Here is a 27486-nt window from a genome sequence, read left to right as displayed (position 1 = left end):
ACCACATCGTTTAGAAATAAATTTTGATCAGAAAATTTTTCTGTTGTACACTTAATTATTTTACGGAAATAGTTGAAGCTGGTAATTCTCACTCCCTCGGTATAACAAACCTTTAAAACAATATTTATTTTTCTACGTAAGTTAGATCTAAAGATGCCTGATCTTGCTAGTAATCTTGTGTTAAGAAAGAATAAAGGCTGCACTTAATTGAAGTATGTTATAGGTGTAGGGGTCCATGCTCTCCTCATTTCAGTATATTTTCAATAATATTTTGGTACAAAAAGTAGAATCTTTGGACGTTTTTGTCATTCATCTGTGATGTTCAGTAAAATCGTGTTTTGCAGGATTGAATGTTCCTCGTTCCCGGTTCTTGTCCGTGAAGAAGACACAAGATCTTCTACTTGTGAAGAGCAATCTGTATCATTTCAAAAATGTAAGTCTCAAAATGAATCCCCTTAGAAGTTTTCCATCAACTCCGCTGGTTAAGCTGGGAGATAATCATTTTGCAAAGGTATCCTTTCCTGTTTTTTGTCAAGACAAACTGAACACAAATAGCTAAAATCTTAGCTCTATTCTTAGATCTATTCCGAAGAAAATTCTTTAGAAGTTCAATTGAGCATATTGCAGAGCTTGCCATTTAATTCCTGTTTATTTCCCTTTTCTTTGCTTTCATCACAGGCTGCACAATTCTTATCTTTAAGAAAATAGGTATAGATCCTGTTAGGCAATATCCATTAAAAAAAAAAAAAAAATATACTCCGCTTTGAGGACTGGAGAAAAGCTTGTGCGGCCAGTTTTCCAAATCACAAGGATACATTCCCCTTACCACACCGTGTATAATACACTTCTTAAAATTTTTAACCTGAACCCCCAGTCATGACACTAAACAAGGTATACTTACCAGGTATACAAGGTATACTAAACAAGGTATACTACTTGTATAATTCTTCACCTTATAACGAATTCCATTGATTGTATACAATCTATAGTTAGAAACACTCGCCTGCTTTTAGGCTTCAAAAAAAAAAAATATTACGTGAGAATTCAAACTCTGGGGGATCTGATTTCAAAAGTATTCTGGATAAATACTTGCTTGAGTTACTTGTTGTATAGATTACAAGAGAGTTTTCAGATTAATAATTGGCTTTAAGCTACTGTTATTTTTCAATTATATAGTAGGGTTTGACCAATGATCGTCGTGTGTTTTAAAAATGCGGAAAGATATTAGTTTAATCGAAATATTGAAGTTGAACCTCTATATTAGCTGTGAGCTTTGAAATCCTATTCAAAATGTCTAATGCAATTCGCCTGTGGTTCCGTATCCTGCATCATATAGGGAAAGCAAAATAATGTGATTAAGTTAAGGTGTTCGAACGGTTATAACGAAAACCCGGAAAATTCCTGCATCATATAGGGAAAGCAAAACAATGTGATTAAGTTAAGGTGTTCGAACGGTTTTAACGAAAACCCGGAAAATTTCTCAAGTATTAGGTTCTTAGTAAATCCGAGAAAGGCTTTACAGCTCGTGATGTTAGTGCTTTTGTATTCCATTGAAAAATTTAGATTGTAAAAAATTCAGTTTTTACTCTGGTCCTCTCCATGTTTTCCTTAATTTTAGGATTTAGTATGCGAAAATTATCTTGTTTGTTCATTCATTTTATTTCATTGTTGCATCTAGCCTTTAGGGTGTTAGTGCAAATGGAATAAGACAACGCCTTCTATAAAAACCTTATATTCCCCCAGGGCATAACTTACAACTTTTGCCCTGACGGTTGTGGGGGAGTATCCTCCTCAAAAACAAATTTTCTATCTGGAAATCAGCTACGCCGAACAAAATGACTTTCTCAAAATTTTGATTGGATGTTTTTGGAGGAATAATGGGCGCGGGAGGGGGGGCTAGTTGCCCTCCAATCACTTTCGACTATTAAAAAGGGCACTAGCTCTTTGAATTTCAAATCAAATGAGCCCCTTTTGAAGTTTCTATGACAACAGCTTCTATAAAACCTTATTTAGCCCCAGGGCATAACTTAAAACCCTTGCCCTGAGGGTTGTGGGTGAGTCTCCTCCTCAAAAATATATTTTCTATCTGGAAATCAACTACGTTTAACAAAATGGCTATCTCAAAATTTTGATTGGATGTGTTTGGGGGAATAATGGGCGTAGGGGGGAGGCTAGTTGCCCTCCAATCGCTTTCGACTATTAAAAAGGGCACTAGCCCTTTGAATTTCCAATCGAATGAGCCTGTTTTCAAGTTTCTACGACAACACCTTCTATAAAAACCTTATATGTCCCCAGGGCAAAACTTAAAACCCTTGCCCTGAGGGTTATGGGGGAGTTTCCTCCTCAAAAACATATTTTATATCTGGAAATAAACTACGCTGAACAAAATCGCTATTTAAAAATTTGGATTGGATGTGTTTGGGGGAATAATGGGCGTGGGGGGGGGGGGCTAGTTGCCCTCCAATCACTTTCGACTATTAAAAAGGGCACTAGCCCTTTGAATTTCCAATCGAATGAGCCTGTTTTGAAGTTTCTACGCAACGCCTTCTATAAAAACCTTATATGTCCCCAGGGCATAACTTAAAACCCTTGCCCTGAGGGTCGTAGGGGAGTTTCCTCCTCAAAAACATATTTTCTATCTGGAAATCAACTACGCTGAACAAAATGGCTATCTCAAAATTTTGATTGAGCTAGTTGCCCCCCAATCACTTTCAACTATTAAAAAGGGCACTAGCTCTTTGAATTTCCAATCAAATGAGCCCCTTTTGAAGTTTCTACGACAACGCTATCTATAAAAACCTTATATACCCCCAGGGCATAACTTAAAACCCTTGCCCTGAGGGTCATTGGGGAGTGTCCTCCTCAAAAACATATTTTCTATCTGGAAATCAACTACGTTTAACAAAAGGGCTATCTCGAAATTTTAATTGGATTTGTTTGGGAGAATGATGGGCGTGGGGGGAGGCTAGTTGCCTTCCAATAACTTTCGACTATTAAAAAGGGCACTAGCCCTTTTCAATTTCCAATCGAATGAGCTTGTTTTGAAGTTTCTACGACAACGCCTTCTTTAAAATCCTTATATGCCCCCAGGGCATAACTTAAAACCCTTGCCCTGAGGGATGTGGGGGAGTGTCCTCCACAAAAACATATTTTCTATTTGGAAATCAACAAGCCTACGCTGAACAAAATGGCTATCTAAAAATTTAGATTGGATGTGTTTGGGGGAGTGATGGGCGTGGGGGGGGGGTTAGGTGCCCTCCAATCACTTTCGACTATTAAAAAGGGCACTGGCCCTTTGAATTTCCAAACGTATGAGCCTGTTTTGAAGTTTCTACGACAACGCCTTCTATAAAAACCTTATATGCCCCAGGGAATAACTTAAAATCTTTGCCCTGAGGGTTATGAGGGAGTGTCTTCCTCAAAAACATATTTTCTATCTGGAAATCAATTACGCTGAACAAAATGGCCATCTCAAAATTTTGATTGGATACGTTCGGGAGAATGATGGGCGTGGGGGGTTAGTTACCCTCCAATCACTTTCGAATATTAAAAAGGGCACTAGCCACCCGAATTTCCAATCGAATGAGCCCTTTTCGAAGTTTCTACGACAACTCCTTCGATACGAAGTGCCTGTCGAAGAAAGAAGAAGAAAAAAAAAACTCATTACGGCCACATTGTTCTTTACTTAGGCAGCGCTAGCGCGCTGCCTATGAAATGCTTAATTAGTGCTGATAACTTCCTATTTAATCCTTACGTTTTGGATCCACATACTTACCCATAAATGAGAACTGCCTCTGTGCATAATACTATTCTGACTTCTTGCTATTTTCGCTTTTCTAAATATATTTCTTTTAAACAGCTCCAAAAACAGAATTGACGTAAATGTGGTAAGAAATATGACTGAAATTAGTTGCATTTCACACAACACCAGCGTTACTCGTGAAACACTTGTCTCTGCATCAGCATGCTGAACGAACTGGTTGCTGAGAATAGATTAAAGTTAATTTAAACAAAATATGTATATTTTTCTCAAAATTTAGAAATTTTGTGTGCACGTATAAGTGGTGCCAAAAATTCTCTTTTTCTATTTTTATCAGTTTTATCATACAGCACTAGGAAACCAAGCTTTGCTTGTGAAGGGAATTATAGACATAAAAACGATATTAAGTTTGACCCCCCCCCCCAGAAATGTATACCTTGATTTACACGAGAAAAACTTCTGTGCATTTTTTATAGAATTCGTTTTTTAAGCAGAGATACAAAAGGGAAGGTAATTTTCAAACTTTAGGAGTGAATTTTCCTTTTAAATTGACATCCCTGGTAATTTTTAATTAACTTAAGGTTTTTGCCACAATGATGCCAAGAATTGTTCAGATTTTCTACAATCCCCAAAGGATAAGTTAACAATTCTAACTTTATTTTTCGAATATTTTCAAATTTGGAATATGGTCGCTATTTAAATGTGGGGAATATTTAACAATATCCTGTATCTTTACTAAGACAGCATTTGTGCGCTGCCTATAATTTTTGTTTCGGCTTTATGTGGCATGCTGATAGCAATTCCGTTTGTTAATATAAATTGGCGAGCGCAGAAGTAAGTCAATTTAATAAAAAATATATTATAATATTTCAATAAATCAGATACACCAAAAGTTTCCTACAACAAATTAAATCTTACAGAGTAAAAATCTATCCAAAATTATGAGGAATGAATAGGGCAATGCCTGGGGCTATTAAATTAGACCTTGGTTCATTTATGAGCTTGAGCATACTGGTCGTGGGGGCTGGGGGAAGTGGAGGGGAAATATATACTGCAGCGTTAGTGGTGAATCTGGCTGAAGAAATCCCGGATGTATACAAAATTGACCTTCGCCCACCCGAAAGCTTGTTTACGCAATAATAATGTCGTCTGCAGCACCTCATTGCTGACAATTTTAGTAAAAGTCAAGAACCAGCACTCGTATTTATGATAGTTTAATGTGTGTTAATTGTTTATAATTTATTTCGTAATGTTTTTAAATTACCCAAGTAGTGTGTTTGTTAAATCGTCACTTTTCTTCACTATCGCTTGAATAGCACCTACTTCAATAACACCCCCTCGTGCCCCTAAAAAAACACTGCAGCTACGCCCCTGCATCAGAGCTACCTGCCTCCTAAGGACCAGATATAGTCATGGTTGATATGGATAAGTGTGTTTATTCTTTGGGTTTGCCATTATCTTTTTGGACTATCTTTAATCGACCACTTATAATTGTTTCCAAATGAAATAAATAATAATAATGATAAAAAAACTAATGAAACTTACTTGGTAAATATATACAAGATTCAATTACTGACCTACAGTACCATTTTCCATTAATTTAATCAAACAGTTCGTGGTGACGATCACAGGCAAGGCTATAGCGTTGCCTTTAGTAAAGGCCATACGGCTCCAATGTTTTATTATTATTATTTCTTTTTTATTTTTTTCCCCAGATGCCCTTCGTATCGAAGGAATTGTCGTAGAAACTTCAAAAGGGGCTCATTCTATTGGAAATTGAGCGTTCTAGTGCCCTTTAAATAGTCAAAAGTGATTAGAGGGCAACTAGCCCCCCCCCCATGCCCGTCATTCCCCCAAACACATCCAATCAAAGTTTTGAGATAGCCATTTTGTTCAGCGTAGTTGATTTCCAGATATAAAACATGTTTTTGAGGAGGACACTCCCCCACAACCCTTACGGCAAGGGTTTTAAATTATGCCCGGGGGGCAAATAAGAAAGATGTTGGCACAATATGTTATTTATTATTTTTTTTGCTATAGAGCAGGGCACTTTGTATCGAAGAAGTTGTCGTAGAAAATTTGAAAAGGGCTCATTCAATTGAAAATAGGAGTGGCTTGTGCCCTTTTTAATAATCGAAAGTGATTGGAAGACAACTAACACCCCTTCCACGCCCACCATTTCCCAAAACACATCCAATCAAAATTTTGAGATAGCCATTTTGTTCAGTTTAGCTGATTTCCAGATAGAAATTATGTTTTTGAGGAGGACACTCCCCCAGAGCCTTCAGGGCAAGGGTTGTAATTTATGCCCTGGGGGGATATAATGTTTTTATAAAAAGCATTTTCGTTGAAGCTTCAAAAAGGGCTCATTTAATTGGAAAGTCTACGGGTTAATGCCACTATTGAAAGTCATAATGGATTGGGGGGCCACTAATCGATCCCACACACCCAAAACTCCTCCAATAATACATACGCAGAGATTTTAGATAGCCATATCATTCAACGTAGTTACAAGTTCTAGAAATTAGGTCTTTGAGGATTACAACCCCCCACCATAGCCCTCAAGGCAAGGGTTGTAAGTTATGCCCTGGGCGAATATAAGGTCTTGTATAGCCAGCGTTGTCGTAGAAACTTCAGAAAGCGCTCATTCGATTGGAAATTTAAATGGCTAGTTCCCTTTTTAATTGTCGAAAGTGATTCTAAGGCAACTTCCACGCCCTCATTTCCCCAAACACATCTTATCAAAATTTTGATATAGCCATTTTGTTCAACGTAGTTGAAAGCAGGGACAAGGGTTATAAGTAATACCCTGGGGCATATATGGTTCTTATGGAAGGAATGCTTGTATTAACTTAAGAGAGGGCTCATATGATTGGAAATTGAAAGTTCTAGTTCAATTTTTAAGCGTCAAAAGATATTGGAGGGTTCCCAGCCCCCCCCCCCCCAAAAAACCCTTTTTTCCCTAATAAACCCAATAAAAGTTTTACGATCGATTTTTTATTAAAAATAATTCAAAGATCATATAACAAAACTCCGGGGTCGATATAACTCCCCAGGGCCTGGGGGCAGGCATTGTAAGTTATGCCCTGGGGGCAAATATGGGTCTTATAGAAGGTTTGCTCGTATTAACTTCAAAGAGGGCTCATTTGATTGGAAATTGAAAGTTCTAGTCCACTTTTTAAGAGTCAAAAGGGATTGGAGGGCACTTATCCCCCCCCCCTCCACGCCCCTTTTCCCTCTAACCCATCTATTAAGAACTTCGAGATAGCTTATTTTTCAAATAGTTCAAAGACCATATAACGAAAACTCCTGGGTTGACACAGCACCCCAGGGCCAGAGGGCAGGTGTTGTAAGTTATGCCCTGGGGGACTATATGGTTCTTATTGAAGGGATGCTCGTAAAAACTTCAGAGCTGGCTTAGTTGCTTGGAATTGAAAGTTCTAGTTCAGTTATTTAGAGTCAAAAGAGATTGGAGGGCAACTAGCCCCCCCACGCCCCTTTTTCTCCAAATGCATCCAATAAAAATTTTGAGATAGCCATTAAGTTAAAAATTGCTCAAAAGTCAAAATAGCAAAAACTCAGGTGTCACAATCCCCCAGGACTTGGAGGCATGTGTTGTAAGTTATTCCCTGGGGCATATATGGTTTGTATGAAAGGGATGTTCGTACAAGCTTCAGAGAGGGCTCATTTGATTGGAAATTGAAAGTTCGAGCTCACTTTTTAATATTCAAAAGAAATCTGTGGCCAGCTAGCCCCACCCCCGCCCCTCCCACGCCTTCTTTTTTCAAACCCATCTGATGATAATTCTGAAATAGATATTTTGTTAATAATAGTTCAAAGGTCAGATAAGAAAAAATTCGGTGTCAATACAACCCCCCAGGGGCCAGGGAAAGGCATTATAATTTATGTCCTAAGGGCATGTATGGTTCTTATGAAAAGGATGCTCGTATAAACTTCATAAAGGGCTCCTTTGATTGGAAATTGAAAGTTATAGTTCACTTTTTAAGAGTCAAGAGAGTTAATTGCAACTAGCCCCCACGCCATCTTTTTCCCCAAACCCATCCACTACAAATTTTGAGATAGCCAGTTTTTTAGAAATTGTTCAAAAATTAGATAACAAAAACTCCCCCCAGGGCCAGGGGATAGGCGTTGTAAGCGTTATCCTAGGGGCGTATATGGTTCTTATGAAAGGGATGCTTGCATAAACTTCAGAGGGGGCTCATCTGATTGGAAATTGAAAGTTCTAGTTCAATTTTTAACAGTCAAAAGATATCCGAGGGCAACTCCCCCCCCCTCACACCCTTTTTTGCCCAAGCCCATCCGATAAAATTTTTATAATAGCCATTTCTTTAAAAATAGTTCAAAAGTCAAATAAGAAAAATTCTTTTGTTGACGGAACCCGCCAGGGCTCGGAGGCAGGCGTTATGAGTAATGCTCTAGGAGCATATATATTTCTAATGGAAGGGATGCTTGTATAAACTTCGAAGGGGTTACATTTGATTGGAAATTGAAAGTTCTTGTTTACTTTTTAAGAGTCAAAAGAGATCGGAGGGCAGCTAGCCCCCCTAATCCACGCCCTAAATGCATCAGATAAAAATTTTTAGAGAGAAATTTTGTTAAAAAAACAGTTCAAAGTTCTGATAACAAAAAACTCCAGTGTCGACACAGCCCCCCAGGGCCCGGGGTTAGGCGTTGTAAGTTATGCCCTGGGGGCATATATGGTTGTTATGGAAGGATGCTCGTATAAACTTCCTAGAGGGCTCATTTTATCGGAAATTGAAAGTTGTAATTCACTTTTTAAGAGTCAGTAGTGGTTGGAGGGCAGCTAGCCACCACCCACACTCCATTTATTTTTTTTCCAGAGGCACTTCATATAGAATGGGTCGTCGTATAAACTTCAAAGGGGGCTCATTTGATTGGAAATTGAGAGTTCTAGTGCCCCTTTTAAGAGTCAAAAGTGATCGGAGGACAACTGCCCCCCCTCCAAGCCCTTTTTCCCAAAATAAATCTGATAAAAAAATTTAAAGGTAGCCATTTTGTTAAAAATAGTTCAAAGATCATATAACAAAAACTCCTTTACGTATGGTCATTTCGTTAAAAATAGTTCAAAGGTCAGATAAAAAAAACTCCTGTTTTTGCACAACCCCCCCCCCCCCCAGGGCCCTGGGTAGGCGTTGCAAGTATTGCTCTGGGGGCATATATGGTTCTTATGGAAGGGCTGCTCGTATAAACTTCAGAGGGCTCATTTGATTGGAAATTGAAAGTTCTCGTTCACTTTTTAAGAGTCAAAAGAGATCGGAGGGCAACTAGCCACCCTATCTAAACCCAATTTTCCTCAAACCCATCCTGATAGAACTTTGAGAAAGCCATTTTTTCAAAATAGTTCAAAGGTCAGATAAAAAAAACTCCGGTGTTTACACATCCACCCAGGGCCCGGGGGGCAGTCATTGTAAGCTCTGTCCTGGGGCCGTATGTGGTTCTTATGAAAGGGATGCTCGTATAAACTTCATAGAGGGTTCATTTGAATGGAAAACCAAAGCTGTAGTTCATTTTCTCAGGGTAAAAAAAAGATGGGAGGGCAACAAGCCCCTCCCACCCTCCACACCTTTGGGTGTATCAGATGGATAAACCCATCTGATAAAAATTTGAGGTGACTGTTTTGTTAAAAAGAGTTCAACCATCTGATATTAAAACTCCAGGGCCGACACAACCCCCAGGGCCTAGGGACAAGCGTTGTTAGTTATACTCGGGGGATACATATGGCTCTTATAGAAGCAATACTCGTATAAACTTTAGAGAGGGCTCATTTGATGGAACATAGAAAGTTCTAGTTCACTTTTAAAGAGTAAAAAGAGACCGAAGCTTAATTAGACCCCCCCCCCCACTCCCTTTTTCTCCAAACCCATCCGATAAAAATTTTGAGATAGCAATTTTGTTCAAAATAGTTCAAACATCAGATAATAAAAACTCCAAGGTTGATACAGACCCATTTTTCACTTTGATATTGTTACTTTGATACCAGTTTTGATACTTTGATGAACATTTGATTTTTTTTTATTTCTTTTTTTTTGATTTTGAAATAAGGAATTTTTAAAAACCTGGAATTTTTTGCAATCAAAAGCGAATATAATATAATGTAGACCAACAGTTCGAAAAATAAGCTTTTAAAAAAAAATTAAAGGCAATTTTGAATTTAAGCTCAACAAATACAGATGCATTTTAAGATTCAAACTCAAAACGACCAGAAATTACTATTAAAAAATGAAAAAAAATGCAAATCAAGCTTGAAACGAACAAAAATCACTACAAGCAAGAGTTTGGGTATGACCTCCTTCTCTCAGTGTAAAAGTCTAAAACCTACTGCGTCATTGGCGCTTTACTGAAAACTATATGCGTCTTGAACAGTCTTGGAAAGAATAAACAACATCAAATTGAATATTTGATGTATAATGATATTAGTTGTTGAAAGATTCATCAGTTCAAGAATTTATTTCACTGTAATTGTATTTTTATTTTCAATGCTATAAGAACTGGAAAAGAAAATATTTGTAATATAATTCGTTTTCAGTCAAGCGTCAATGGCGCAGTAGGCTTTTGGTTTTTATTTACAGTTAGGAAAGGAGGCAGTATCCAAACACTTGTTTGTAGTGACACTATATTCGTCTTTAATAACTTTAAAAAGAGCTAATAAATTAAACTAAATATTTGATGTATAATGATATTAATTGCTGAAAGCTCGTCAGTTCAAAGTGTTACTTTAATTTTAATGTTTATTTTCAGTATTAAGAACAAAAGAAAATATTTGTCATAAAATTGGTTTTCATTGAAGCACCAATGACGCAGTAGGTTTTAGACTTTTACAGTGAGAGAAGGAGGTCATACCCAAACTCTTGTTTGTAGTGATTTTCGTTGGTTTCAAGCTTGATTTGCATATTCAATTTAAGCTTCACTCGTTTTAAGATTTATTTATCAATTTACATTAATATCTATTGTATGTTTGTTTGCATTGATTGTTTATTTAATTTCTCTTCGTTTTAAGTTTCATTTATACTTCAATACGAAAATATTTTTTTTCGTTTTAAGCTTGATTTTTTATATTCAATCTAAGCATTACTCGCTTTAAGATCTATTTATTCATTTATATTATTACGTGTTCTATGTTTTTTCTATGAATGTGTATTTAATTTCTGTTCGTTTTGGGGTTTCATTTTTTCTTTCTTAGTAATTCCTGGTCGTTTTGAGTGTGAATTTTAAATGGTGTTTGTATCTTCTGAGATAAAGTTTAAAATGGCCTTTAATTTTATTTGAAAAACATCTTTTTAGAAAAGTTTTTTTTTTTAATTAATCTACAAAAAAGGGTCGACTCGGGTCTATAATTCCAACAACTGTTAAAGAACAATTTCGATAACAATTAATATGTCAAAACAATTGGCTTTTTATGCTGATTCAAATTTGGCCTATATAAAATTAATTAGGCTTAATGCTGCCGGTCTAATTATACAAACCTCAGAAAATTTCAATCAGATGCAACGCTATAGCGTAGCCTATAGTAAAGGCAATACGGCTCCAAAGTGTTTTTTTTATTGTTTTTTTTTTCCAGAGGCACTTGATATGAATGACTGACTGAATGAAAATTTATTCCCCATCATACAGTTAAACAACAAAACGCGATGGAGTATTGTGAAAATAAAAGTAAGAAAAGAAAGAAAAAGAAGGAACTGTGAACACATAACATGAACATCAAAACAAAATCCAATTAGAGTTATTTTCCAGGGGTGTGAAGATGGCCGGTTTGATAAACATTTGAATTGAGAGTCCCCTGCAAGAAGGGGCTCCGTAATACCGAGACGTCGAACCACATAATCGTTTCTAAGCCATCTAGGGATTTGTAGAAAGTACTTCGCAAACTTAAAGTAAGATTTGCGCAGAGATTGCTTATCAAAATATCGGTCAAAGCATCCCAAAAAGGCGTTAGATATAGTATATCTGGAAGGGCGATACTATTGTAAAACTTGGCCAGTAGCTTACGTTTAAGGCTAAATTGCGAATGAACAATACTAGCATATGCTGTACTTATTTTTCTCTCAGCATGCTTAATAAGGAGCTTTCTTGTATTCCTAAGGGAAGACCCAATCGGTAAACCAAGGTAAACTAGTTCTGATTTTGGGACAATATCTGAAAAACCTAGTCGTACGCTTTCTGGGACCAAAAATCAGGGCAATTAAAAAATAGCACTTACGACTTAGCAGCATTAATGGATAGACTTATGCTATCATAGCGAGTTGCAAGCTCATGAAAATTACATTTTAAACTGGTAATGGAACGGCACAGGTTCAAAAGGTCTCCGGCATAACAGAGTACAGATGTATCAACATCTTTAGATACGCAGCTAGTAGGGAGATTAACCTGGTCAGGGAGAGCTGCATTATTATAAATGGTCGGAGAGTCATCGAGTTTCAATCAGATTTTCAGATGGTGATACATGTCGTAAAGAGACACTATCACGTCCAGGCTAACACCGTGGTTATATAATTCAAGCATTTTTCGAGAGTGGAGAAGTAACCCGAAGGCATTTGTCACATCATATGCACCTAAAATCAACGTACCCCCCACGCCTCCGTATCTTGAAGAATAAAACATAAACTTCGTAAAGCATGGAAACATTCTAGCCCTGACTGAAATGGGGGCATAGTACAACGCTCATTTACCCGATCTACGATCAAAAACTCGAAAATCTTCGCAAAAACACTAGAAACCGTGATGGGCCTATACGACCAGCAAAAAGAATGCGGTTTCCCTTTTTTTTAGGATAGGTGTTAAGACACCAAGGCACATGCAATCAGAAAGAATACCAATATTAAAAATTATCTAAAAAAGTAATGATAATGACTATATAACATATCACTCCCGGCCGTAAGGTGGTGTGCACATATACTGTCTGCTCCTGCAGAAAACTTTTTTTTCATAAGTTTAACCACTATCGCCTTAATACCAGACGGTTTAACCACTACCCAATTAGTTCTCGGGTTGGAAACCAGAAGCTCAGACAACTGTGCATCAAAAACACTTTCAACTCTACTATTTGGCTTTTAAAACTGTATTTTCCAAATGGGAGACCCATCCTGAAACTGGTATACATTGGGGACCATCACGAGAATGCACAGTTTTACGAGATCGGAAGTTCCAAAGAGATTGTGGGTCATTTAAAACTTTTTCAGCGTTAGGGGTCTTGATAGCAGCTAGATGCTCTTCAAGGACCTTACGGTACCTTTTCTTTGGAAATAGTCACACAGAGTTAGTACACCCGACTTAGGCCTTCTGCATTCAATCCATAGACGCAACCACCACTTAAAACTTGAGCAGGCATTTACGAGAGAAGTGTTATTCGACCAGCCAGACTTTTCAGTATTGCTTCTAACTTTTTTTCACGGGGATTGCCGCTTTATCAGCACACTTAAGAGCATAATTAATTTCCTCACAGTAGATGTTAATTTGTAGTCAAAGCTCACTATTACTCAAACCCGTATTAGTTTGAAGAAGATGAAAAGGAACTTTAATCTTACTTAAGACATGGTCACACGTGGCTTGAAACAACGGCAGGTGTCTATGGACGGGGTGTTCGTATAGACTTTGGAGGGGGCTCATTCAATTGAAAATTGGGAGTTCAAGTGCCTTTTTTAAGAGTCAAAAGTAATCGGAGGGCAACTAGCCCCCCCCTCACCCTTTCCACCCAAATGTATCGGACACAAATTTTGAGACAGCCATTTTGTAAAAAAAAAAATTCAAAAATCATTAAAAGAAACTCTGGGATCGACACAACCCAAGAGCCTGGGGGCAGGCGCTGTCAGTTATGCCTTGGGGAAATATATTGTTCTTATAGTAATGATGCACGTATAAACTGCAGAGAGGGCTGACTTAATTAGAAATTGAAAGTTTTAGTTCACTTTATAAGAGTAAAAAAAGATCGAGGGGCAACTAGCCTGCGCCCATTTTTCGCCAAACCTGTCCGATAAAAGCTTTGAGATTTCTTAGAAAAGTTTTGAGCCATTTTATCATAAATGTTTCAAATATTAGATAACAAAAACTCCGGGGTCAATATAAACCCCCAGAGCCCGGGGGCAAGTGTTTTAAATTATGCTCCAGGGGCACATAAGGTTATTATGTAATGGTTGGTCGTATAAACTTCAGAGGTAGCTCATTTGATTGAAAATTGAAATTTCTAGTTCCATTTTTATGGTTCAAAAGGGATCAGAGGGCATCTACGCCCCCCCCCCCCACATACACACACATACCCTTATTTCTCCAAATGTATCTGATCAAAATTTTGAAACTGCCAGTTTGTTTCAAATAGTCAAACGATCAGATAAACAAAAATTTGGGGTCAACATAACCCTCCCCCAGAGCCCGGGAGAAGGGTTTTAACTTATGCCCTGGGAGCGTATACAAGTTTTATGAAAGAATTGGTCGTATAAACCTAGGCGGGGACTCAAATGAGAAGAAATTGGAAGTTATAATTCCCTTTTTAAGAATCAAAAGTGATCAGATGGCAACTACCCTCCTCCCCAAACCTCTTTTCCCCAAATGCATCCAATCGAGTTTTTTATATAGCCATTTTTTTCCGAATAGACCAAAGTTCAAGTTCAATATAGGTTTTAATTAAAAAAAAATAAATACAAAAATACACTTAACTCAGTTCCTTGTGCATTGATGCACGTTTGGGCCCGTAATAATTGCACACTCTAAATACAGCGTGGCCTCCTGTCCTCTCCAATTTCCACTCCGAACCGCCATCAAATAACAATAAATTTAACACAACTTCTCCTCCGCTCACACCCCTTGAAGTATCAAACTAAAATATAATAAATAATAATAATATAAAAAAATTCTAGACATAATAATAATAAAATAAATCTAGTAAATAAATTCTTAATCTTTTAGATATTTTTTCACATTCTTTTTAAAGAAGCCGAGAGACCTATATGACTTCAACTCTTGCGGAAGTGCATTCCACTCTTACGCAATTCTAGGAGAAAATTCCGACCTAGCTGTCGGTGTCGGGGGTATATAAATGTCTGATGAAGATCGTGTATTTAAACTATGGATTTGTCATGTTAGTGTGAATAAGCCTTTAAATGGTGATGGGAGTGTTCCTGAAAAATATTTAAAACAAAAAACGGTGCAAGATAGTCTGTAAAGTGATGCCATAGATAGTCTGTTTGATGTTGGTTCTAAAATTTGAAGTGTTTTGTTGTATAGTGAGTTTTGTCGATGTAAATGTGTCTTGAAATTAGATTACCAACAATATTGAATTTGAGGCTTGATAACTGCATTGTAAATGAGAATCAGTATTTTTTTAAGGAATTGTTGACTGACTTTTTTCAAGATTCCAAAGTTCCTTGAAAGCTTCGTCTCGACACTTAAAGATCATGTAACAAAAACTCCAGGGATAACACAGCCCCCCCCCCCCAGAACCTGGGGGCAAGTATTGTAAACTATGCCCTAGGGGCTTATAAGGTTCTTATGGAAGGTATGGTCGCATAAACTTCGGAGAGGGCTCATTCGATTATAAATCGGAAGTTATAGAGACGTTTTTGAAGATTCAAGAATGATCGGAGGGCAACTAGCCCTTCCCCCCCCCCCCCGAGGCCCCTTTTTCACCAAATGCATCTGATCAAAATTTTGACATAGCCATTTTATTCAAAATAATTTCAATATAAAATAACAAAACTCAGGGGTCAACACAGCCCCCCAGAGCCCGGAGGAATTGTTGCAAGTAATGCCCCGGGGAAGATAAGGTTTCATGTAAGGGGTAGTCATATAAATATCAGAGGTGGCTTATTCAATTGAAAATTTAAAGTTATAGCTACTTTTTTAAGAGTCATCAAATGTGATCGGCGGGCATATACCCCCTTCTCATACCCTCGTTTCTCCAAATGCCTCTGATCAAAATATTGAGATTTCCATTTTGTGTGAAATAGTCCAACGATCAGATGACAAAACTTCGGGATCAATATACCCCCTCCCCCTAAAATCCGGGGAAGGGCTGTAACTTATGCTCCCGTGGCATATAAGGTTTTTATAGAAGATGTGGTCGTATAAATTTCGAAGGGACTCAAATGATTAGAAATTGAAAATTCTATTTCCTTTTACATAGGCAAGGCAATAGCGCTGCCTTAGTAAAGAGTTATTTGGGCACAGTGTATTATTTATTATTTTTTATTTAGTTTATTTTTTTGGGCTTGTTTGTTTGTTTTAGACCAGGGCGCTTCGTACCCAATGAGTTGTCGTAGAAGCTTCAAAAAGGGCTCATTCGATTGGAAAGTGTTAGGTCTAGTTTTCTCCTTCATTCTTATCGTATAAATTAGATAAGGGTATAAATTAATATTTAATTTTTTTTAAACTCTTGTTGAACTATTCATTGTAATTAAATTACAAAAAAAGATTTATTTTGGTACTTTTCAATTAGCTGGTACCCAAGCGAGAAGTTAACTTTGGTTAATGCTAATTAAATAAAACAAAATATTATTAAAATATAATAGTTTATAAACAAACTTGTGCAATATATTTGCACTTTAGGGGTGGGGGAGGGGTAAGACATAGCATATATTAAAAACGTAACCGAACCTAACCTAGGTAACTTTTTCCCCCCTAAACCCCAAAAAAACAATAGTTTAAATATTGTAAAGGTAATGACAAACCACGGCTTGCGATCCAATTTTCTGTTGACAGATACCCGTTTGACTAGTTTCCTTTAGCATTTTCCCTATAAATAATAATAATAATAATTTAATTTCAAACCTTCATATAAATATACTCTAAATGCTCGAAAGAGTTATAAAAATGAAAGAAAAAAAAGAACGAAAAAATCACACAAAAATACAAAATAAAATCAAACTGCAATAACTATGAAAGAGAGAAAAACAAACGAAATCAAAATCACGATTCTACTAAACAAGGCTAGCCATTGGAACGTCGTGGACTGTTCTATTTCGACTTTTCAAACGGGTTGACAACTCATCCATTTTCTTACTTATCTCAAAAACATACTATCTCTACGAAACATAAGAGTTTCTGGACCATATGAGAATTCCCAATAAATATTTGCAATACCGAAAAAAATTTGAACGAATTTGGTTACATTCAGTTTTACTAAAACAATTCCATGATGGGGTTAAAAAAAAGACATGTGGCACGAACATGGCGTTACAGAGACGACCGAGCGTAATGTTGTCAAATTGACCTTTAGTTCTTGCTAACATACCGTAAGTTTTCTGCAGTTTTTCCTTAAGTGCCGCAATAACTAGAATTTTAATAGCTTTGATAGAATTCCCATATTCGAGTCCGAGATACTCAAACGTATGCTTTTGGACAACTGTCTTCACGCAAACATCAACAACATGATCTGGCAGTGTTTCCGTTTAACATTTTAAGCTATATATAAATTAGGCATTTAACCGTGTTTGAATGTTAGCCATTTGACATTTAAAAATGCAGCATGGCTCACGGCGATGAGTCATGCATAACAAACAAAATTGATAAAACGTATAGAATGTTTTTTGTAATATTAATTAGATATTTAGGAGATATTAATTATATATTTTGTAATATTAATTAGATATTTAGGAGGTTGCCTGTTTTTTAGAATTTCTGTTACTATTGAGCCGGGTCGCTCCTTTCTTACAGTTCGTTACCACGAACTATTTGATTATTGATCCACAACTGTGTAATTCGTGAAAAAGATTAGTCAAGTTTGTGAATGAGTTAAGCTAAAACATCCAAAGTTAACACATCAAAATAATCTTATGCGTAGTTATCAAAATATGCATAAAGTTAAAACCATACTAAAGTAAATGAGGCCTTAACCCTTAAAAAATAAAAAGCAGAAATAAAAAAGGAATCGTTTGAAGGACGCGTGTTTTACCACGTGTTTAATTGTTTGAAGACATAACTCACTGTCAGACTAAAGTGTTTGAATACCGGAAAAACATGTGATTGAAAACCAATAGCAAGAAAACTTTTCTATTATTTCGATTTCAATTAATTAATTAAATTATAAATATTATTCAGTAGGATATTTAATAAAATTTAACAGCTTGTTGCCTCAAATAATTGGTAGCTATTTGAGGTATTTTTCTTTCTTTTTTTATTTCAATAATGGAAGTTCCCCTAGAGTATTCAATCAAATTTCCCTGGGTGTTCTTTTAAATAATTGGCATTTTTATTAATTTGTGTTATTTGTTAATTTTCCTTAATGTGCATTCTTTATTTATTAATGTAGAATTTTTAACACTGTGTTGTCTTAATTTATCAAATTTTCATTTTACTAATTTGTGTACGATTTCCATGTTTTTTTTTATATATAACACTTTAAGAAAAAACAAACAAAATTAACAATATCAAATTAAGGCCTCCTCAGCGTGGAGAACAAAGATTTGAAGTTTAATTACGTAGAAAACAGAAGGAAAATTTAAAAATGAAGAAGAAGAAAAAATAATGAAACCGAATATGTATAACTGCTTATCCATGACACAAATCACGGAATATAAAATCAAATAGTCTAACAACACGTTCAAACAGCCTGATAGCCTGACAACCGTGCTGTTCTGAATAACAGCGCGGAAGCAAATGATGATAAAATCAATGGACAATGAACGTGACTGTTCTGATGATAATATATTTTTTTTTTACATTAAATCAAAACCATTTTTGGCGTGGCAAAAGAAGAAAAAGAAAAAAAATGAATATAAACAATCGCTATTCCGTGACATAAATTATGTTAGTAGAATATACAATAATAGAGTTACTCCTATAAACAACAACACAAAAGCTCTGAGCCTTAATCAGTTTAATGGTAAGTCGTCTTTTTACAGACCGCCTTTTCAAACAAAAGATCTCAGAGAAGACAAATCAGGTCGAGTATATGTTCGCAATGCCACGCAGTTAATGCCACGCAGGTAAGAATTAAAAATTCTGCAAATTGCAAAATTATGTTTTTTTTTGTTTTCATGGCTTTCTAGTCCCATTGCGTAAAAACGCTACAAAATTTCCTCTTTTTCTGCTTTTTGAAATTTCTTTTTGAAACTACGTTCTGCTTCTTCTGCTTTTTGAAAATTCTTTCTGCTTCTTTTACTTTTGGAAACTTCTTCTGCTTTTTGAAATTTATCGTTTTTTGTATACCACTTTGTTACTTTGCAACAAGGTGTTTGGTAGCTCGTGATTCAGGTTTTCAGGAAAAAAAATAAAATAACTCAGGTTTTTTTTAAGAGAAGTTAATATTTGCACCGTGTCTGTCCTTGATGCCTTTGTAATTGACACTTTATTGTTCTGCAAATATATATGTTAATTGAAAACAAACGAATATAAAAAGAATTAGGCATAATAGAAATACCTCATATTGGGCCTTGGTTACTCATGTACTGCCCGAGGTGCGCAGGCGATCAGGAAAGACCCGCTAGTCATCTCTCATATGTGTTGCTGCCCGGACCATTTCCCACTGGGGTTAGCTACTCGTGAGGATGTGGTTTAGGTCCTACTGGTAGGTGTAACGTAGCGCATTTTTTGACATTCCTCTCTTTTGGGATCTCTGACTGCCAATCAAGTACCGTTCATGGGAGGTTATTTTATATAACATGGCGTAAGTGGTCCCATCTTCATTAGTGTGGGGTATATCTTGCTAGGGGCTGACTGGATACAGAAAGAACTGTCTGACTTGTAACTTGGTTTCTAGCTAATTTTCAATATTTTGCAAAGAAAGTCTTAGACAAAAACAAGGCTCCCTGTTTTTGATACTACGCCAGATCTTTGCGTTGAGACGCATAAGAGAGGGCGGAGAGGACATTGCTTTTCAGCAGTCTCATTTTATGAAAAGAGGTTTTAGCGTTGAGTTGTTTCAAAGAACATCTTTTGATCGCTAAACTGGCTTTAGTTGGTTAAAAGTTTCACAAGATTGTCCTACACAAGACTGCACTTCCGTCTTGCTAGATCGTGTACTGACCACCTTTGAAATGTGACGGTAACATTTGAGGAATCAAATTTTGATTTAAATGTCTTGACTTCTAACTTTTTTGACAGTCCCCCCTTCCCTCTTCGGATAAACAAAAGTGAATATTATTAAGACCATACTCGTTAAAGAAAGATTCTAAAGCTCAGTTGATTGACAAGCCAACTATCAAATCAAACAAGAATATCAGCTATGTCCATTGGTACTATAAGGGATTGGTTCAACTACTATTTTATTTCTTTTTTTCTTCTTCGTTTTTGCACACTTTATATGACAATTATATTATTATTAGTTATACTTTATTTTGACGTACTCATGTTAGCTTACTGACTATTCTAGCTTATAAAGATATATTCTATTCTATAATTACCACTTCTAATTTTCTAATTTTCTCAAATCTAATTTTCTTTTTTCCAAGTAAAAATGTTTCTTCTGCTGCATTCCTACTATTCCATTAGAAATTAGTTAAGAAGTTGACATTTCTTAGATACAATAAATCTGTCCAAATCAGACATCTTTCAGGAAATACCTCCTCTTTCTGTGCAGGCTCTTCTACCAATATTTCTACTTCTAATATCAAACTTTTAAGTATTAGAACCTCCTCCCACTTTTAATAATATTTTGTTAGTGCCGCCTAACATTTTCTTAAAAAAGAGGACACATCAGTGTTGCCCATGCAAAAAAGTATTTTTCCTTGTCGTTCAGGATGGGGCGTCAAGTTTCGTTTATAGATTTTCGGCAATGGCAATTACAATGGTGCATTTTTCGTTACTATCCAACGCCATTTTGGAGGGTTTCAGACTGTTGTTCAAAATCTCCGTAAAGTTGTTTTCAAAATGACATTTTACTATTAAGACTAATCAAAATAATAGTTACCGTTCAAGAGTAACCTATAAATGGTATTTTTCTCACTAGAGAGATTTTTAAACGTGTTCCTTAATTTTCGTTACTATGGGCCGTGGTTCGTTCTTTACTAGGTTGCCACTGTCGCTGCAACCATGACTTCCAGATTCATTAAAATTTCAAAGATTTTCGTTGTGCCTATCGTAAATACTTTGCTAGAATAACACCATGCCCTTTTACAGTATGGTCTTTTAAGGGAATTGTCAGAAAAGATGAAACTAAAGAGAAAAAGTGTTCTTTAATTTCATCGATTTAATTTCATCTGTAAAATCTTTTCTAAATCAAAAGGAATAAAACCAAACGGAAAAATGTGCTTTATTTTCATTGGCTTAATTGAATTTTTGTGAATTTTTTTCTTAAGGCAATTTTATTATTTTGCTCTGCCATGACCCCGCGTTTTGATAAGACCAGTGGGCCAGGTGGCCACCCCTAGTGATTTATTACTATTTCTAGTGATTTTTAATGTTACCTAGTGATTTTCTTCGAGCTAGTGATTTATAGTGATTTTTGATCCAAAGTTAGTGATTTTTTCCTAAACCTAGTGATTTTTCACGATATAGCGCGTAGATTCATGATTCAATTAAATAAATGATACAACAAGCTAACTATTAAAAAAAAAACACAAAATAGTGATTCACTACAGTTCCTAACATGTTGCAAATTAGCATCTATGCAAATATACCGCCTTGGAAACTTCTGATTTCCCATCATATGTCCATATCAGATATAGACCCCTAGAGCGTTTGTCATCAAGATAATAGGCGAATCTAATAGGTGAAAGATAATAGTTAATCGCAAAATTGCAAAAATGTTCTATACTTCCTATTTCACAACGTTTGTTCAGGTCAAATTGTTTTGATATTTATGGGGGTTTTTCTCTGTAATCTGTCAGTTCTAAATTAGATTTTCTTCTGTTAAAACCTATGAAAGTGGACTGAATGCTGGATATTAATACAGCCTCTACATCTGCAAATATAACAGAAATGGAGTAATTGAAAAATAAGAATCTAGGTATACAATAAAGACAATTTCCTAAATAAAAAAGAAATCATTGAAAAAGAAAATAGGACTAGTGCTTTTTATAATAGAATTTGTAATATAACTAGACAGATTGAATCTATTGTAGTCTGATCATTGAAGTTGGTTGAGAGTAAGGGGGGGGGGGGTATCTACTCTGGGAATTGTTTAATGATTTTAATTTTTACTTCTAGTATCTAATCGAAACTCCGATAATTCTCCAAATTCTCTTATTTGTAATTGAAACACCTAATAAGCGCAGACAACGTCCTATTCTTTAAGTTTTGGGATTTATGTGCTAACATATCAAACAGTTTGTGGTAACGAACTGTGTGAATGGAGCTACAAGGCTGAATAGTAATCGAAATTCTAGAAACGGAATTTTGATATCAATCGATATACTATCGGCTTATTATGTTGATTCGTAATATTTGTAATTTATTAAGCTTAGTCTTACCAAAAAAATGCTAAGAAACTGTGAAAGTTTGCCAATTGTTGAAAGAGGGAGGAAACATCCCCTAAAAGCGAAAGAATTTTAATTATAATAAAATCATTAGATTTGGTGTATCAGAGCATCTTACTGTAGAGTTTTCAAGCCCCTATCTGCAAAAGTGTTGAATTTTGTATTATTTACCAGAAAAAAAATCATGATGTGTGTTAATTTTTTTCCTCCAGGAGTGATCGTATCGAACTAACAGTTCCAGAACATCGGGAGAGGGCTCATTTGAAGGGAAATTAAAATTTCTGGTGTCCCTTTTATTTGAACAAAAAGATCAAACGGCTACTAGCCCCCCCCCCCCTGTCACCTTTTCCCCAAAGATTGTTCGGTCGAAAGTTTGACATGGCCATTTTGTTTAGCATAGTTGAAAGGTTCCAAAACTATACCTTTAGATTTAGCATGACCCACGGAGCCCCTAAGGGTAGCTCTGGGGATGAAAGTCTGCTAGGGATAATAAGGATAATGTACGATCTATCAAACCAGTTTCATAGCCACAAAAACAAATAACGGGTGACAGAATGCATTCGACTTGTATAGCTTGGACTATATATTGGAACATTAGGGGGAGGGGTAAGGTGAGGTTAATTTAGCCCTACACTCTCCTAGTGTGCAAATACATAGCCCAAATAATATTATTATATAAGCTAAAGTATTGTATTTTCATAATATTTTGACATATTTCATTAGGATTAACATAACTTCACTGCTTGGGTGTGTTCCTTAAAATTAACAGGTACCTCTTTTTCTTAAAGCAATAAGACCGATGCTTATCGAAATTTGTGAAGACTGGGACGCATTTAGTGAACTATAGCGAAAAGAAAAATAGTTTCTACATTTTCTTGGGGAAAAACTGGAGTTTTGGATCGACAAGAAAAAAAAATTTAAAAGCAAATATTTCGATTCAATCACTGACAACCAATTTTGAGTGATCGGGGTATAAACCAAGAGTAACAAGTCGGGAAAATACAGAGAGAAAGCAAGTATTTTGTTCTATTTTCTGCCTGGGGAGTAGCGCCAGAATTTTTATTTGGGGGGGGGGGGGGGGGGGAGAGGTCTATATCCAGATAGTCAAGGGGCATGGGCTATATAAAACTTTTTTCTCCAAATTATTGGAAGTGGGGCAATTGCCCACCCGAAACGAAGCCCCTATTCTCTGCATAAAGATGCAAAAAGGTATTTCTCAAAATTTCAACGGTAATTTTCGCCTGAGAAAAACAAAACATCAAATTAAAGATATTTGTCCACATCTAGGGGGGTACTTTTACTCTTTTCCTGTAGGTGCGCCTGTATAGAACTTGGTAAAGAAACAAAACAATTATTAATTACAGTGATAAAGAGTATTATAATTCTAGTGATTTCTAGTCAATAATCTAGTGATTTATGTGTTGATTTAGTTTTTTTTTCAAGAATCTACAGATTTTTTTTCACGGAATGGCAACCCTGCCTTTGGAAAAATTTAAGCCATATTGAAAGAATGAAATTTCAAATTTCACCTAATTGGTCCGCTTGTGTGAAACTTGAGCCAGTAAGAAGAACAAAGCGTTTTTGAATCATGATATATTTTTTTTACAAATAGTCTATTTGTTCTTTTAGTTGAGAAAAAGGCATTAATGAACATTTTCAAGAAAGGAATTGCCTTATAAATATTTACTCCTAAAGGTTAAACGTGAAATTCTTGAAAACAGAACGATTTTGTTCTTTTATCTTGCCTATATTTGTAGCGACATGCAGCAAATAGTCCTATGACAAAGTCAGTTTTTGAATGAATCACGTTTTAAAAGAGACTTTTTTTTAAGTAAATGACAGGCTCTCTTGCATGAATGTATTCCAGAGCAGGGCCAAAGTTGCAGAAAACAAGCGAATTGTATGACAAAAATAAAGGAATTTTGAGAATTATTTAGGGGGACGATTTCCTCCGTAAGTTTAGTATGGAGGTCTTATTTCATGTTAAGAAAGGATAATTTAAACTAAATGGCAGGCTTTCTTGCATTAATGTATTCTATAGCAGGGCTAAAGTTGCACAAAACAAGACAAATTTTAGGAATAAGATAGGAAATAGTGAGAAAATTCGTAAAATGGCGTGATCTTTGGGAAAGGCACGGGAATTCACCAGTCTTGGGAACCAAAATATTCCATCTGTGCGTGTTTTTTCCAAGAGTTATGTACGTTTTGATCCACAAAAAGTCTAAATTTTTGCCTAAAATGCCTAAAAGATTGCTTGTATCGATGTTTGGCTTTTTATACTCATTTTAGGTTCTTAGAAAATTACTTCTACTCCATTCCACTGCCCATTGGTTGCCTGCAAAACTTCATTCATCTGATGGGTTGGCTCCAGGATTAGCAAATGCCTCTGAATATTGAGCAGGTGGACGTCCAGGACGGTGTTTTAGTTAGAAATCGTCATTGGCTATTGAACCAAATTTCCTGCTTTGCTGGTTAATTTGTTTCAGCACTAAGATACCGTGAAGAATTTGGAATTGAAATCCTTGATCTTTGATTTAATTATTTGAGCAAGACTATATTTTGGGTGAAAGAGCAACGCTATCTTTACTATGTTCCATGTTCTTCATTTAACCGAATGAAAAATTGCGGCGCCATCCTTAAAATCATAATATGTGTTGGTAAAACCTTGCATTAACCGACCAAGATTGAGATTTTGGTAGAGGTCATGTCATTATTTGCATGTTCTTTATTTAACCAAACAGTGAATGGTGGCACCAGCTGTAAAGTCATTGCATGAGTTTGTATAACCTCTATATTTACTGACTGAGATTGAAGTTTTGGTACACATCATATCATGTTCTTTATTTAACCAAACGAAAAATTTTGGCTCCATCCATAAATTCACGACATAAGTCCGTAAAACCGCTACATTTACCAACCTAGATTGAGATTTCATTATATGTCATATCCGTATTTTCATTTTCTTTAACCGAATGGAAAACTGTGGCACGAACCGTAAAGTCACTGCACTAGTCGGTAAAACCAATGCATTTACCGACCGAGATAGATATTTCGGTATATGTCATGTCAGTATCTTCATACTCTTTATTTAACCAAATTGAAAATTTTGGTACCATCCGTAAAATCACGACAGGAGTCGGTATTACTGCTGCGTTTACCGAAAAAGCTCAAAATTTCTGCAGATCACATGTCACTATTTTCCTGGTTTTTTTTAACAGAACAAAAAATTTTGGTGGTGTCGGTAAATCGTGTTTTACCGACTAATTTATTTTACCGAGTGGCTGAAAATATTGGGGGGGGGGGGGTGTCACCCCATACGTGACGGCCCTGGGGGGGCAATATGTGTCATGGAAAGGGGGGATCTTTGGAGTCAAGCTTGTTAATCGGAAGCCAAAAAACTCGTTAAAAAATGTGTTCTGTGCTGAAGTATTATCACGCTTCTATTGCCACTGCCTCCACGCTCACTTTTTTCAGCTTATCGTAATTGACTTATTAATTATTGTAATTAAATTATTCCATTTGTAGATCACATAGTATTTTCAAGTGGTCATTTTCTTTCTGTTTCCTTTTTAGGTTTTCTGTCTGAGTCTATTCACTGCTTACATCACGTGATTTGAGTTATAGATGAGGCTACTTAAACACAATCACAGGATATAGCAGTATAGACTGCTTGGAACTTAAATTAGAAGACTTTTCTCAGAAACATTTACAGTAAAAATGCTCAATTAAAGAAAGAAAATCAGATTTAATGTTCGCTTCACAAGAATGAGAATCAGTACTGTTTATATTTTGTGGACACCTTTAAAATAGATCAGATATAAGTGCTTCAGTCTTCTCTTGTAAACTATAGTCATTCAGTACTAAGACTATGAATAAATCAACATTACCACACAGGGAGTGTATTTTTTTAACTATTCATCTAATTATTTAATCAATAAATTATTCTTCAAATTTGATTATTCGTCTTAAACCTTATCTGTTTTACTTATGTTTAAATTATTTATTTTAATTTCTGTTCGCTTTGGTTCCTACGCATAATTTGATGGTAATTTCTGGTCTTCTTCATGGGCGCCCATAAGCTGAATTCCAGGGGGGGGGCAAATCTGGTCTAATTGGCACTTTTAATGCTATATAATAGAAATATCGGAACAAAAATAAAACTAAGGCAGCATCATTGAGCCAGGGGGGCGCCCCCTGCCCCACCTAATGGGTGCCCAGGGTCTTCTTAAGTTTTAATCATTATGGTCTGTGTTTTCTGCTCTTCTTGAGTTCTAATATGACTCTTTACTTTTCCTTGAAAATCTCCTTTTTTGTGAAGTTTTTTATTAATAAAAACATTTGTTTTAATTTCTGTTCGTTTCGAATTTAATTTTTCTTTAGTAGGCTATTCAGGTTCTTCTGAGTTTGATTTATTATAGTTTTATGTTTGCTGATCTTAAATATATTATGGCTCTGCTTTTATTTTAAAAGCTTTTTTTTGAAAAAAAAATTCTTAGTTCATCGAAAAGCTTAACAGAAATTAAAATTAATAATCACGTGAAACACAAGGGTGACAATATTATAGTTATAACTACTGCTCACAAGGTCAAGGCGTGTTCTTTTTTCTCGTCAGTTTAACAAATGTCAAGGATTTATTTTGCCGGAACTGAAAAGACACGAAGTTACAAGACAAACGCTTTACACGATAGTAAACACTGTAATATATATTTATGAAACAAATACTTTATATGTTTTCCACTAGTACTGCCACAATAGAAACAACTATTGATAAAAGCTGAACCTAACCTGAATTGCAAATCAAGTATTTTGCAGTAGGCATCAAGACATGGCTAATTGTAGAAAGAGAAAAGCCAAGCACAGATAGTCCAGGTAATTGAGAGGCAAATATTTAAATGGCTGCACGGGTAAATGGCGGGAGTAAGTATGATTCTCTTATTGGACAAATACTTGTTTGTTAGTTTTTGGAAAGGCACGCCTGCCTAGCCTGGAGTCTCAGGCCAGTTGACCAAGAATTTAAAATTGACATAGGACCATTAGATTGCCTGGAATGAGAGGCAAACAAGGCACGCCCGCCTATGGTCTTAAGAAGGTTGACCAACAGCTAAGTGAGAGCGGACCAGGACCAATAAAAGCATCAAACAAGATTTATCAGATTTAGCAATAGGTGAATCCTAAAACGATACACAATTTCAATGGATGATCATATACAAATAATGGTGACCCAAAATCAGCACAAATAAAGATATATATTTCGCCATCTTGGCCTCCCTAAGGCCCAACTATCGTTTGTGCTTTACTGAAAACAATTTGTATTTCCTGCACTATGTTTTTAAGTCGCAGTAA

General features: G+C 35.9%; 1 long non-coding RNA gene across 1 annotated transcript; it reads left to right on the top strand.

Annotated features, from left to right (window-relative positions):
* Positions 1 to 350: 350 nt before the first annotated feature.
* LOC148952670 (uncharacterized) lies at positions 351 to 26484 on the top strand. The gene is made up of 3 exons (XR_016141603.1): positions 351 to 511; positions 18631 to 18714; positions 25717 to 26484. It is a non-coding gene; the product is annotated as an uncharacterized LOC148952670 (long non-coding RNA).
* The last annotated feature ends 1002 nt before the right edge of the window (positions 26485 to 27486 follow it).

This window comes from Artemia sp. Qi Xiang Cuo, chromosome 4 (assembly GCF_049724085.1).
Source record: "Artemia sp. Qi Xiang Cuo chromosome 4, ASM4972408v1, whole genome shotgun sequence".
NCBI classification, from domain to species: domain Eukaryota; kingdom Metazoa; phylum Arthropoda; class Branchiopoda; order Anostraca; family Artemiidae; genus Artemia; species Artemia sp. Qi Xiang Cuo.
The sequence above is the reverse complement of the archived record's forward strand: the minus strand, read 5'-3'. Positions and strand labels throughout refer to the sequence as shown.